Below are 13,536 nucleotides of genomic sequence, written 5' to 3' on the forward strand. Positions count from 1 at the left end.
TGCTAAGGGATTGGTTAAAACTAACTCACATGGACCCAAGACCATTTGGGTACTAAAAAGTACATGAATGTTTTCATTGTGTAGGTGTGTCTTGAAGCAAAGAAGCAAGGAGCAAACAAGTGGTATCTTGATAGTGGATGCTCAAGACATATGATGGGAGACAAGAGCTTGTTTATCTCACTGAAGCCAAAGAATGGAGGAAATGTTCGCTTTGGTGACAACTCAAAAGGAGGAGTCATTGGCATTGGCTCTATCGGTAACAAGTCTCTAACTGTTCATGATGTGTTACTTGTGGATGGATTGAAGCATAATCTATTGAGTATTAGTCAATTGAGTGACAAGGGCTTAAGGTTGTTTTCCAATCCATGTGTTGTGAATTCATTGAGTCTAGGACTAGTAAAATTGCATTTATAGGTTATAGACATTCAAATGTTTATATTGTTGATTTGTGTGACATTGCATCCAAAGATCTGTCTTTTGTGCACAAAGGATGAAGATGGTTGGCTTTGGCATAGAAGATTAGGTCATGGAAGCATGGATGTTATTGTAAAGCTTTCAAAAAGAGAAGTAGTATACGGTTTGCCTAAGCATTTTTTTTTTTTTTTTTAAAAAGATCATGTTTATGATGCATGTGCAAATGACAAACAAAATCGTGTTTGTTTTAAACCAAAGAATGTTGTATCAACCTCTAGACCTTTACAATTGTTGCATATGGATTTGTGTCGTGCCACAAGGACAACTAGTCTAGGAGGTAAGCACTATTGTTTGGTGATTGTTGATGATTATTCATGTTTTACATGGATGTTATTTCTTGTGCATAAAAATGATTCATTGAATCATTGTTGCATTTGATTAGGAAATTGCAAAACCAAGTAGGTTATGCAATTGCATGCATTAGAAGTGATCATGGAAAATAATTTGAAAGTACATTATTTGAATCATATTGCAATGAGCATGACATTGAGCATAATTTTTCTGCACCTAGGGCTCCTCAACAAAATGGAGTTGTTGAGAGGAGAAATAGAGTTTCAGTATGGCTAGGACCATGTTCTTGTTAAAGGAGGTGCCCTCGAGCCAATCAATTATTGTAGTATTGACTCTTTGTAAGAATGTTTATTTATCAATAAAAGGCTTTTTCTTTTATATCATGTAATTCATAATTATATATATTGATATATGTCCTTAGGATGGTAGAACCATGACGAGGGTATTGAGTTTTTCAATTCTTGATAGTGAGAACCCTATGATCACATATGGTGGCCATTCTAGAAATGTCCATAGCTCCAGTATTATTCTGACCAAGGTCACAGGTAATACGATAAGGCTATCATAGTGTTGAACGACCCTTTCGTAAGGCAGTAATTGATCTCACTTGTCAAGGTTGTTTGTCAACAACCTAGTGCAACACATGGGTGCTTGCCATAGGCGAGTTCACCAAACAGACCCACTAGAGGATTCCACATAGATGGTAACCTTAGTGTCTATGAAATAAATCCTCTAACAGATGGTGGTGCATGTGATTTTTTAGACTTGAGATCATCGGAGCTCCTCGCGCAACAATTGGTGTGGTTTGATACTAGCCCAACGTAGTTCTACTCAAAACTATCAAACAGTATTGATTGGCTACATCGAGAAGTGTATCAAGACTATGGTGGATCGACATAGGATTCATCACTCCCAGGTATGGGAGAAATGATCTCGTTGAGTAATTTGGTAGATGACAACGACATTAAATCTATGACCATAGTGGGATTGAGTAATAGCTCAATACAATCTATTCTGGTCGTTGGTCCAATAACCAAATACCGAGATATCAAGGATATTCGAAGTTGACACTACTTCTGTGCCTCGGCCTTGATGAGATAATAGACGATGAAAGGATTGAATTGCACGGTAACCATACTGTTGATAGGCAGTGGTTTTTGCTGAAGCCGAATCTATCGGGTGGCCATGATGCCTGGTTAGAGGCTAATCTTGGTCTATGTCTAATGGGACGATTGATTGATTGTCAATCGCGATACGATTCATTACCGATATAATGAGGAGCCTTCGGGTCGCACACATAGAAGACAGATTAAGAATAAAATTTGTGAGTGGGGCATTTTTGTCATTTATGATGAAAGGGTATTTTTGTATTTTAAGATGAATGAGCATTTAGGTAATCTCTTAGTGCAATTAAATTTGTTGAGGTTGTTGCCTATATTTAATTTCACATGGAAATTAAATTGGTGAAATTCTATATTTAAATATTTGGTTTATATATATATATATAAATTTATACATACTATTTAATATTAATAATTATTAATATTAATTTGATAATATAGAATTCAAATTTGATTTTAAATTTAAATTGAAATGCTTTGTTTGGTTTTTGGAATAATGCTAATCTAAATATGGAATAAGTAGATTGCTATTCCATATTAGATTAGGTTTTAGTGTGCACTATTTAAGTGCAACTAAAAATTAAATGAGATATTCTTTCTCAAATAAAAGAAACCCTAGCCACCCTCTCTATTGCTCTTCCAAATGTGAGCCTCTGTTGTGAGAGAAAGAATTTTTCTCCTAAGGAAAATTTATGCAGAAAATATTCTTCAAGTTGTGAGATTTTGCTAGTCTATAAAATCTCTCAATGGTGTTTGTTCTGTCTTTGTGCGAATACCACGAGTGCACTTCTACTTTGAAGTGGTAGCGATTCCAACTTCAAATCGAAGGAGCCTCCGACGCTGGTATGAAGCTTTACATCTTTTGATTTGGTTGTTTTAATAAAATAATGTAAATCGGCATAAGGATTTTGGTTTAAAGGTTTGCGGATCTTTAAAATTTTTTAATTTCTGCTGTGTTTAATAGATCCGTAAACTTACAGTGGTATTAGAGCCTCTTATGTTTGATTAGATTATTTTAATTGTCAATTGAATGATTTATGTCGATGATGTATGTTTCAGATTTTAATTCGGCGATTAAAATCTGAAAATTGGCCAATAGTTTGGTTAAGATATTGTGCTGGATTTTTGCATCTGTTTTTGTTTCAGGTTTAATGAAATCAAATAAAACTTGATTTCGGGTGTTGGATGATACTGCCCTTAGGGGTGTGGGTGGCTGCCCTAAAAGGGTAGCAACCACGAAGAGGAGTAGCAGAGTGCGAATGCGTGCAAAGTGCTCGGCGTTTGGGCACCTTACAGTGTACAATAGCATTGCTGTTGGGTGCTGCTTGTGCCAGGGAGGTGGCCACATGTGTTGGCATGCGACCTTAACTGGTGCTGTTGGTAGCAGCACAGTAGTTGCCTACTATTGTCCTGCTCTTTTTGCCCTGCTAGCGGTGGCCCCGTGGTGGCCAAGTGCCTGTCGGCACTTGGCCTTGACTGACACTTGGTTTTTCAGCCAAGTGCCCAATTTGACATGCGTGAGAATGCATGTCAAATCTGGAAAAAAAGGGGACAACACACAGAAAGATGCAAAAGGGCCAAATTTTGGGCTTTTTCGCATTGTTGCGTGATAAAGAAAGTCCAGAATTTTTTTTGACATATGTTGCTGCATATTGGAAATATTCTGGAGGCCCAATTGAGTGAGGCCCAAATCCAATGGGTTAAATTGCGATTTTTCAATATTGTTGGACCTAAAAAATGTTGTTAAACATCAAGGGGTAATTAGTAATTTACCAAACCAAATCAAAATCTAATTTTGATTGTTTTATGCGTGACTCTTGTATGTAAATATGCATGGTGTATGGTGCATAAGCCTTTTGGACCTAGTTTAATTTTGGGTTATGTAATTTTAAAATAGGACCGGCGTACCCTGCCTTTCTCTATTATCTTCGTTGTACTTCTTTCTCTCATCTCACTCCCCTCAAATGTAGCTCGAGGTTTCTTTTCAAATATGTAAAATTAGATTTGTAATTTTATTTTGAAAGTTGTGGAATGTCCAAGAAGAAGAAGCGAAGGAAGAAGAAGGAAAAATTACTTTGTAATTAAACCTAGGTTGACCTACCGATTCCTCTAGGCTTGGGGAATCGGTTTTAGTTAAGGCTATGCACCAACACGTTTATTTTACACTTAATATGCATGCTAAGGGTGTATGTTATGACTATAACATGCTAAACAAGATAAAACTGGTGAGGTACACAAAATAAAAAATCCCTCGATAAAGTATATGAAGTCAATCAATAAAAGCCTTCCATCACCATGGGTTTAATCAAACTACTGTTCGTCGGAACCTTGTTTGCCAAAGCAAAAAGTACACTTCTACCAGTGGGAGGTTAAACTTCATTGGAGTTTTCCTTAATGGTGATGGGTTGACTTAAATGATATGTTTTGCTTGTTCACCAAAACAAAAGTTGATAAGCATATTAGGCATAGTAGAGAAGTGCACTTTACAAGTGTAGGTGGTGACATATAGTGTCCACTCTACTAATATGGAGAATTACACTTGAGGACAATGGTTGGTGCCATTGAATTGTGTAATTGGCTTGTTGGCTTGGTTTACATTAGAGGTTGGTAGATGGAGCTATCAATTGGTGTAAGTTAAGTTTGTTGGTTTACCTAATCAACCCATTTTGGCTTGCTTGCCAAAGTGAAGGTTTGAAATTGGCTAGATGGGATCTCAATCCATTAGGAAAGCCAACGGGCTTTCTTGGGTTAATAGTGAGGGCTATTAGCTTGAGGAAAATAGTGGGTGCAATCATTTAATAAAAGACATTGTTAAATAATAATAAACATTATAATAACTTTTGTTTTTTTACATTTGTAGATTCATTACAATGAGTAATAGCAACCTGCAATCGATAATCGAGAAAGAAAACAGGCTGGATGGATCCAATTTCTCGGACTGGTATCAAAATCTTTGGATTGTACTAAAGTCCGAAAAGAAATTGTATGTCCTTGATAAGCCTTATCCGGTTGAGCCTAAACCTGATGCCACTCAGGAAACTAAGGATACTTATCAAAAGGTCCTTAATGATGCTGATAATGTTCAATGCATTATGCTAGCATCGCTGACATTTGAGCTGCAAAAGTAGCATGAGAATATGGATGCACATGCCATAATTCTGCACCTTAAGGAGATTTTTCAAAGTAACAAAGGTGTTGTTTAGGAGCCGAATGACTAAGGGAGCCCAAGTTAGTCCTCATGTGCTCAAGTTGATTGGGTACATAGAGAGGCTTGAGACTTTGGGTTTTGGTGTGGATGCAGACTTACAAGTGGATTTAATTCGGTAGTCACTACCTGATTCTTATTCATCGTTCATAATGAACTTCAATATGAACACGATTGTGAAGTCCTTGTAGGAGCTTCTAAATATGTTGAGGACTACGGAGCAGGTTTTGAAAAAGTCCAAACCTATTTTACTAGTTACTACTTGTAATGCCAAGGTTAAGGGTAAAGGAAAGGCCAAGGTCTATCCCAAGTCCGAACCCAAAAGATAGGATGCTTTTAAGCTTAAGGGTGGCATTGCGAAAGGTGGGAAGATAGTTTGCTTCTATTGTGGCAAGCTTGGCCATTGGAGCAAGGAAAAGTCAGACACCTCGACTTCAGGTATGTACATGATTGAGATGAACTTCTCCCCTTCAACATCTCGGGCCATTAACATAGGATGTGGTACTCACATTTGTATTGATGTGTAGGGACTAAAGTAGAGTAGATTGCTCGCCAAGGGAGAGGTGGACCTATGAGTTGGAAATAGAGCACACGTGACTACATTGGTTGTAGGATCTTATTGTTTCTCTTTGCCTATGGGCTTATTTTTAGAACTTAATAATTGTCATATTGTACCTTCTATTTCAAGAAACATTATATCAGTATCTGCTTTGGATGATACGGGATATCATTTTGAAATTTCTAATGGATTGTTGTCTTTTAGTTTGAATGGTATTCATATGGAAATGCAAGGTTATATAACGGATTATATGTTCTAGATTTAAACAATAAGGATATGCTCAATGTAGAAACAAAGAAAGCTAAACATAGTGATCAAACCTAAACATACCTTTGGCATTATAGATTGGGTCATGTTAATCCGACTCGCATTGCAAAACTTCAAAGGGATGGAATTTTGGACCCTTTAGACTTTTAGTCATTTGAGGCATGCGAGTCATGCCTTTTAGGCAAGAAGACCAAGTCGCCTTTCACAGGACAAAGTGAAAGGGCTACTGAATTGTTAGACATCATCTATAGTGATGTATGTGGTCCACTAATAATTGAAGCCAGATATGGATATTCGTATTTCATCACATTTACAGACGACCTCAATAGATATGGTTATGTCTACCTTATGAGACATAAATCTGAAGCCTTTGATAAATTCAAAGAATTCAGAAGTGAAGTACAAAATATGTTAGATAAGAGTATTAAAGCTCTTCGGTTAGATCGAGGAGGTGAATACTTGAGTTTTAGGTTTTTTGAATACCTAAAGGAGTGTGGGATAGTTTCACAACTTACCCCTCCGTATACACTCCAACATAATGGTGTGTCTAAAAGGAGAGATATGACCTTACTTGATATGGTTAGGTCCATGATGAGTTTTAGTGATCTACCCGCATCATTCTAGGGTTATGCCCTAAAGACTGCGACTCACGTACTTAACTGTGTGCCATCAAAGTCTATGGATAAGACTCCATATGAACTATAGAGTGGGCGAAAGCCCGTCTTATCTAAAGATATAGGGTTGTGAAGCTTATGTCAAGAAACTGACTTCTAACAAGCTAGGCCCCAAATATATATTTGTGAGGTATCCTAAGGAGACCAAAGGATATTATTTCTACCACCCAAAAGAGTGCAAAGTTTTTGTCACTTGTATTGGTGTCTTCTCAGAGAAGGAATTTCTTCTTAGAGGTACTAATGGGAGAAAAATATAACTCGATGAAGTTCTAGTACCATAAGATACCTTAGATGAAGGACGAGATGATGTGCCACAATAAGTGGTTGAACATCGTGAGGAGGTTACTCCACAATCTGTGGAACAAAGTGAACCACCTCAAGTAGCACAAGAGCTATGTAGGTATGGAAGAGTACATCATGAGCCCGAGAGATATGGTTTTCTCATGACTCAGCATGGCGATGTACTGGTCTACCAAGACAATGAACCTAGGACCTACGATGATACTATATTAGATCCAGATTCCATTAAATGACTTGAAGTCATGAAATCTGAGATGAACTCCTTGTACCAAACCGAGTATAGTCTCTGGTGGATCCACCTAAAGGCGTAAAATCCATAGGGTGTAAATGGGTCTTCAAGAAGAAGATTGGCATGGATGGCAAGGTGCATACCTATATGGCATGGCTGGTTGCCAAAGTTTCAAACAAATTCATGAAAAGGTTTCTTCATTGACTATGAAGAAACCTTTTTGTCAGTTGCCATGATTAAGTCTATCTGGATTATGCTTGCGATTGCTGCATATCACGACTATGAGATTTGGCAGATGGATGTCAAAATAGCTTTTCCAAATGGAAACTTTGAACATGATGTGTATATGACACAACTCTATGGTTTCATTCTTGATAGACAAACTGATAAGATATGCAAGTTGCAAAGGTCCATTTATGGACTCAAGCAAGCTTTAAGGAGTTGGAACATTCGTTTTGATGAAGCTGTAAAAGAATTTGGTTTCATCAAGAACGGAGATGAGCCCTATGTTTACAAGAAAGTAAGTGGGAGTGCAGTGGCATTCTTGGTGTTGTATGTCAACGACATACTTCTCATTGGGAATGATATACCGAACTTGCAGTCGGTAAAAACTTGGTTATCCAAGTGCTTCTCTATGAAAGACTTAGGAGAAGTAGCCTACATCTTTGGAACAAAGATCTACCATGATAGATCACATATATTGCTTGTCACTGAAGAGATTTAGTTTGGAAGAATCCAAGAAGGGATTTCTTCTAATGTCACATGGTGTCTATCTCTCTAAGGATATGTGTCCTAAAACACATGATGAGAGAGATAGGATGAAAAGGATCCCATATGCGTCAGCAATTGGATCCATCATGTATGTCATGTTGTGTACTCGAATTGATGTCTCATATGCATTAAGCACTTGTAGTAGATATCAATCGGATCTAGGTGAGCATTACTTGATAGCTGTCAAGAACATCCTTAAATACCTGAAAAGGACTAAGGATATGTTCTTGGTTTATGGAGGGGAAGATGAGCTCACCGTAAGAGGATACAGTGATGCTAGTTCCAAACAAATAAAGATGATTATCGTTCACAGTCTAGGTTTGTATTTTGTCTCAATGGAGCTGTAGTGAGCTGGAAGAGCTCTAAGCAAAGCATGGTAGCAGACTCTACAATGGAGGCTGAGTATATCGCATTATCTAATGCGGCTAAGGAGACGGTTTGGATTAAGAAGTTCGTCACCAAACTTGGTGTGGTTTCTATGATTGTTGATCCAATAGATGTCTATTGTGACAACAATGGAGCAAAAGCTCAAGCAAAGGAACCACGGTCTCACTAGAAGTCCAGATACATACTCAGGCTATTTCATCTTATCAAAGAAATGGTTGAGAGGATAGATGTGCAGATTAGCAAAGTACATACTGATGACAATCTTGCCGATCCACTAACGAAGCCTCTGTCGTAGTAGAAGCTTAAAAAGCACTTAAGGTCATTCGGTATTAAATACATGAATGATTGACTATAGTGCAAGTGGGAGATTATTAGAGTAGGTGCCTTAGAGCCAATTAATTATTATAGTATTGACTCTTTGTAAAAATGTTTATTTATCAATAAAATATTTTTTCTTCTATATCGTGTAATTCATAATTGTATGTATTGATATACGTCCTTAGGATGGTAGAATAGTGAGAAGGGTATTGAGTGTTTCAAATCTTGATAGTGAGAACATTGCTATAGTTTTTAAGTGAGGTAAATTATGTGTTGCTTTTGCATGCATCAACCACATTCCACAGGTTTGACATTGTCTAGGGAGTGTTAGGAAACGATCGAGCTTATGGCAGCGGAACACAAAAATTTTAGAGCACAAATTGTTTCCCATTAAACCAAGATCAAGGCAGAGATTATACATTTTATATGTTAAATCAAAATCTACAGTACTATGAATGATCAGAGTAAAGTTTAGAGTTCATACGCACGTTTGGAGGCTCTGTCAAACTTGTCTCTGACTGGGTTCACTCCCGATTCAAAATAGAATCGAATCAGCAGTAATCCACACGAAGATAACCCGAAGAGCTAAAGAGGGATTTGCTAGATCTTTTTTAGCTTTAAGAACCAAATCAAGAATCAAGAAATTTTGATTCAACAAAGCAAGGGTGGCGTGAGACTTGAGAGGGCTGTGTGTTTTCTTTTTCTTTCAAGTAAAAAATGATTGAATGAATTCACATTTTAATTCACAAAACCTTGCACTTATATAGTGCGCACAAAACCCTATTCCATTAAGGAATAGGCTTGGGCTTCAACCCAAACAGCCACTATGTCCAAACACTCCCAATCATGATATTTTAATTATAATTATTATTATCTTCAATTAAACTCAATTAATGTATTTATAGAAATACATTAACATTTAATTAATAATAATAATGCATTTAAATATATGTGTACATATATTTAAATATAATCTTACTTATTTAATTTTAATATCAAATTAAATATAGGTAACAGCCTCAACAAATTTAATTGCACTGTGAGATTACCAAAATACCCTTTCGCCCTAAAAGACAAAAATGCCCCTTGCACAAGCTGATTCTTAAATTATCTTCTATGTGTGTGACCCGTAGGCTCCTCATTATACTGGCAGTGTATAGTATCGCGATTAACACCAATTAATCATCTCACTATACACAGACCAAGATTGGCCCCTAGTAAGGTATCATGGCCACTCGATAGATTCGGATTCAACGAAGCAGCTACCTGTCAACGATATGGTTACCGTACAATCTAATCCTTTCATCATCTGTTATCTCAATGAGACTGGGGTATAGAAATAGCATCAACCTCAGTTTACTCTTGATATATTTGTATTCAGTTACTAGACTAATTATCGGAATAGTGAATTGGATTGAGCAACAACTCAATCCCACTGTGATCACAGATTTATTGTCATTGTCATTAACTGAATTGGGCCGTGAGAGAACTTCTCTTGTACCCGAGAGTGATGAATCCTCTGTCGATCCACCATAGTCTTGATACACTCCTGATGCAGCCAATCACTATGTATTGACAACTTTGAATAAAAATGCGTTGGGCTAGTGTCAAACTACACCGATCGGTGTATAAGGCGCTCCGGTGATCTCCAGTCTAAGGATCACATGCACCACCATTCGTTAAAGGATTTTTTCTATAGACACGAGGGTTATCATTTATATGGAATCCTCTAGTGGGTCAGTCTAGTGAACTTGCCTACAGCAAGCACCCATATGTTGCACCAGGTTGTCAACAAACAACCTTGACAAGTGAGATATGCTACTGCCTTTTGACAGGGTCGTTCAATACTATGATAGCCTTATCGTATTATCTGTGCCCTTGGTCAGAATAATGTTGGGGCTACGGACATTTCTAGAATGGCCACTGTATGTGCTCACAGGGTTCTCACTATCAAGATTTGAAACACTTGATACACTCGTCACGGTTCTACCATTCTAAGGACATATATCAATACATACAAGGTTTACATGATACAGTAGATAATATCTTTTATTGACTAACAAACATTATTACAAAGAGTCAATTCCACAATAATTGATTGGCTCTAGGGCACTTACTCCAACAGGGAGATGAGCATAAATGGATTTTATCTTGCACTCATGATGCACCTTAAGTTTTGAAGGATCAAATTCAAGCCTTATGCTTATAGATCAGGTGTTTATTGTGATCGGTGTTGTTTCTTATCAAAGAGTAAAGTGTAGTTTGTGATCAAACAGGAGTGAGAGCAGGGGTTTGAAGAGGTAGTGGTTGTGGTTTTAGCATGAATGGGATATTTGTAATTGGGTTTATGACAATTGTTTTGCCTTCCTAAAAAAGGAATGAACAGGGGTTGTAGGTAAAATTAGAGTTTTGAAATTAAGGAAGGTGTTGTGGGTGATTGATGGATGTTTTGGGTGGGTATTCAGTTATAGGTCGTTTGTTTAATGAGAAATGATGAGTGTGTTGGTAATTGAAATCGTCTATTTGGCTTCTTTTCTTGGTGCTAAAGATACCAATTTGTTCTTGAGGATGACAAGGGTGAGAACCAAGAATGGAATTCATTTCTAATCCAATATTAGGCATGAAAAATAATTATTCAAGAATAATGAGTAAAGTAGAAATCAGGTTGTTTTGTATGAATCTTAGAGAGAAAAGTATGAGTAGAACAAAACTAAACAAAAGGAAATAAGAAAAAAAAAAAAAAAAGGTTTGATATAGCTTAAATAAAGAGCCGAGGGTGGGATTTCTTGATAGAGAAGAAACCGTGCGAGGGAATGAGTGTTTCCTAATTGTGATCCTAGTGTCTCCCGGCTAGTAGAGTTGAGCAAGTGAGAATCATTGTTTTAAATTCGACCCGTTGTGAGACCTGGTAAGGTGATCAGGTTACGGCTCGATCGCCTAGTTGAACCAGTGATGTCAACAGTAATTTTATTTTTAAAAAATTACAAATTAATCTCTTAAATTTTAGTATATTATAAAAATACCCCTAAAAATTTTCAAATTAGTCCTTAAAAATTTTATTTATTTAAAATGCCCCCAACAAATTACCAATTAATCCTTAAACCTTTGACATATCTCCAAAACACTCCTAGAAAATTACTATTAATCCCTATATACTTGAAATATTACTCCCTAAAACCTGAACTGGACCGGAGAAGCTGATGGGTCCTGCTCGGACCGATCTGACCGGCCGATCCAATCCAGGTTTTAAAATAGTGGTGAGAATATGAAATTTAATTCAACATACACCTCATCAAGGATTTAGGGTTGTTCTACCACTACACAACACTACTTCAACTAAAACCCAATCTCATGTTCTTAAATGTGTTTCCTAATTCTAATCCTAGTGGTAACTGGTTAATAAAGTTAGTTCATATGAGAGTATTTCCAAATTGACATTCAACTCCTTTTACTATGTATTCATACATATGTATATAAAGAGTAAAAATCGATTAGCCCTCTATAGTTTGAGAAATGCAAGGTTGTTGGACAATTATTGCAGTTTTAATCAAATTACTCCCAATCATTTCAGAAACTAATCAATTACTTGTAAAAATCCTAAAACCGTCTAACCTCCGTTAAGTACATGGTAATTTCATCCTCTTTCTCCTTTCTCCCTTTCCTTTTTCTACCTTTTCACATTTCTTCCCGTCCTTTTTCTCTTTCTCCCTTCATTCTTTTATTTTTTTCCGTTCTATAATGGTAATTTAGGCTTCCTTAATGTTTGATGATCTACAATATAGTGATGATTTCATGAATAGAGAGACTTTACCATGTATGAAAATCTAGACTGACTATCATTTACTCATTAGATTTTGATTTTAATTTTACTAAAATTAATTATCTGTTTCTTCACTTCATTAACCAATGTTTGGTGTTAATTGTCGCTATGTATTGGTTGAAATAAAGAATTTTGGACGGAAAAATAGTTGTTATGGGAGATTTGATAAAAGGAAAATGTTTGGAGAAAGGAGGAAAAAGAACATGGTGGAGGAGAAAGTTAAAAAAGATGGGAAGAATTGTGAAAAGGAAGAAAAAGGACGGAGAGAAAGGAGAAAAGAAAAGGAAACGGGAGAAAATTACAATTGTACCCTTGTGTATTTAACAAGGGTTACATAGTGTGTTAGGAAAATTTTGCAATATCGGTCACTGATTTTAGTGAGTAATTGATTAGTGTGTTAGGATTTCAGTAATTGATTAGCTTTTGAAACGATTGGGGTTAACTTGATTAAAATTGTAATAGTTGTCCGAAAACGGATTCCCAAAACTATAGGGGGCCTAACTGATTTTTACCGCATGCGCATGCGCACACTCATATAACACTATATACAATCCCTTAAGGCCTTCAATTAATCTATCTATTAACTAAAATAAATGTAAGGACAGAAAAAACCTTTGCTTACTAAATCTTATAATGTACAATGACAAAATATGGAATGCTTTTTATTGATTTCCTTAATCTCTGCTGGCTGAAATTAACCAGTAATTAAAGTTTCAATTAATCAACTTAATTCAAGTGATTGATTGAACAATTACAAGGATTTTTTGTATTTATTACTTTCTTTTTTACATTTACAAAGATGTATAAATTGGCCAATTGTACAACCTTTCAATATACGAAATATACAAATTTCTTCTCTGTTTCTCTTTTCTTGGCATACTCTGGCAGTGTCATTATCTTGAACTGCTTCTCTTTGTCCTGCTCTTTATCTCTATCTCGATTCCTTACATACAATGGTAAAAAGGACTATTGTTGCCCACTAATTCCTAAAATCATTTACAAGTCATGACCAAAACAATTATATTATGATTTTATTTCAATTTGCTAATGAAAATCCCGATTAAACTCATTTTATAATATAGTCTATAATTCTTATTTCGAATTTAGTAAAATAAACCAT

This window comes from Pistacia vera, unplaced genomic scaffold, assembly GCF_008641045.1.
Source record: "Pistacia vera cultivar Batoury unplaced genomic scaffold, PisVer_v2 Contig437, whole genome shotgun sequence".
NCBI lineage: Eukaryota > Viridiplantae > Streptophyta > Magnoliopsida > Sapindales > Anacardiaceae > Pistacia > Pistacia vera.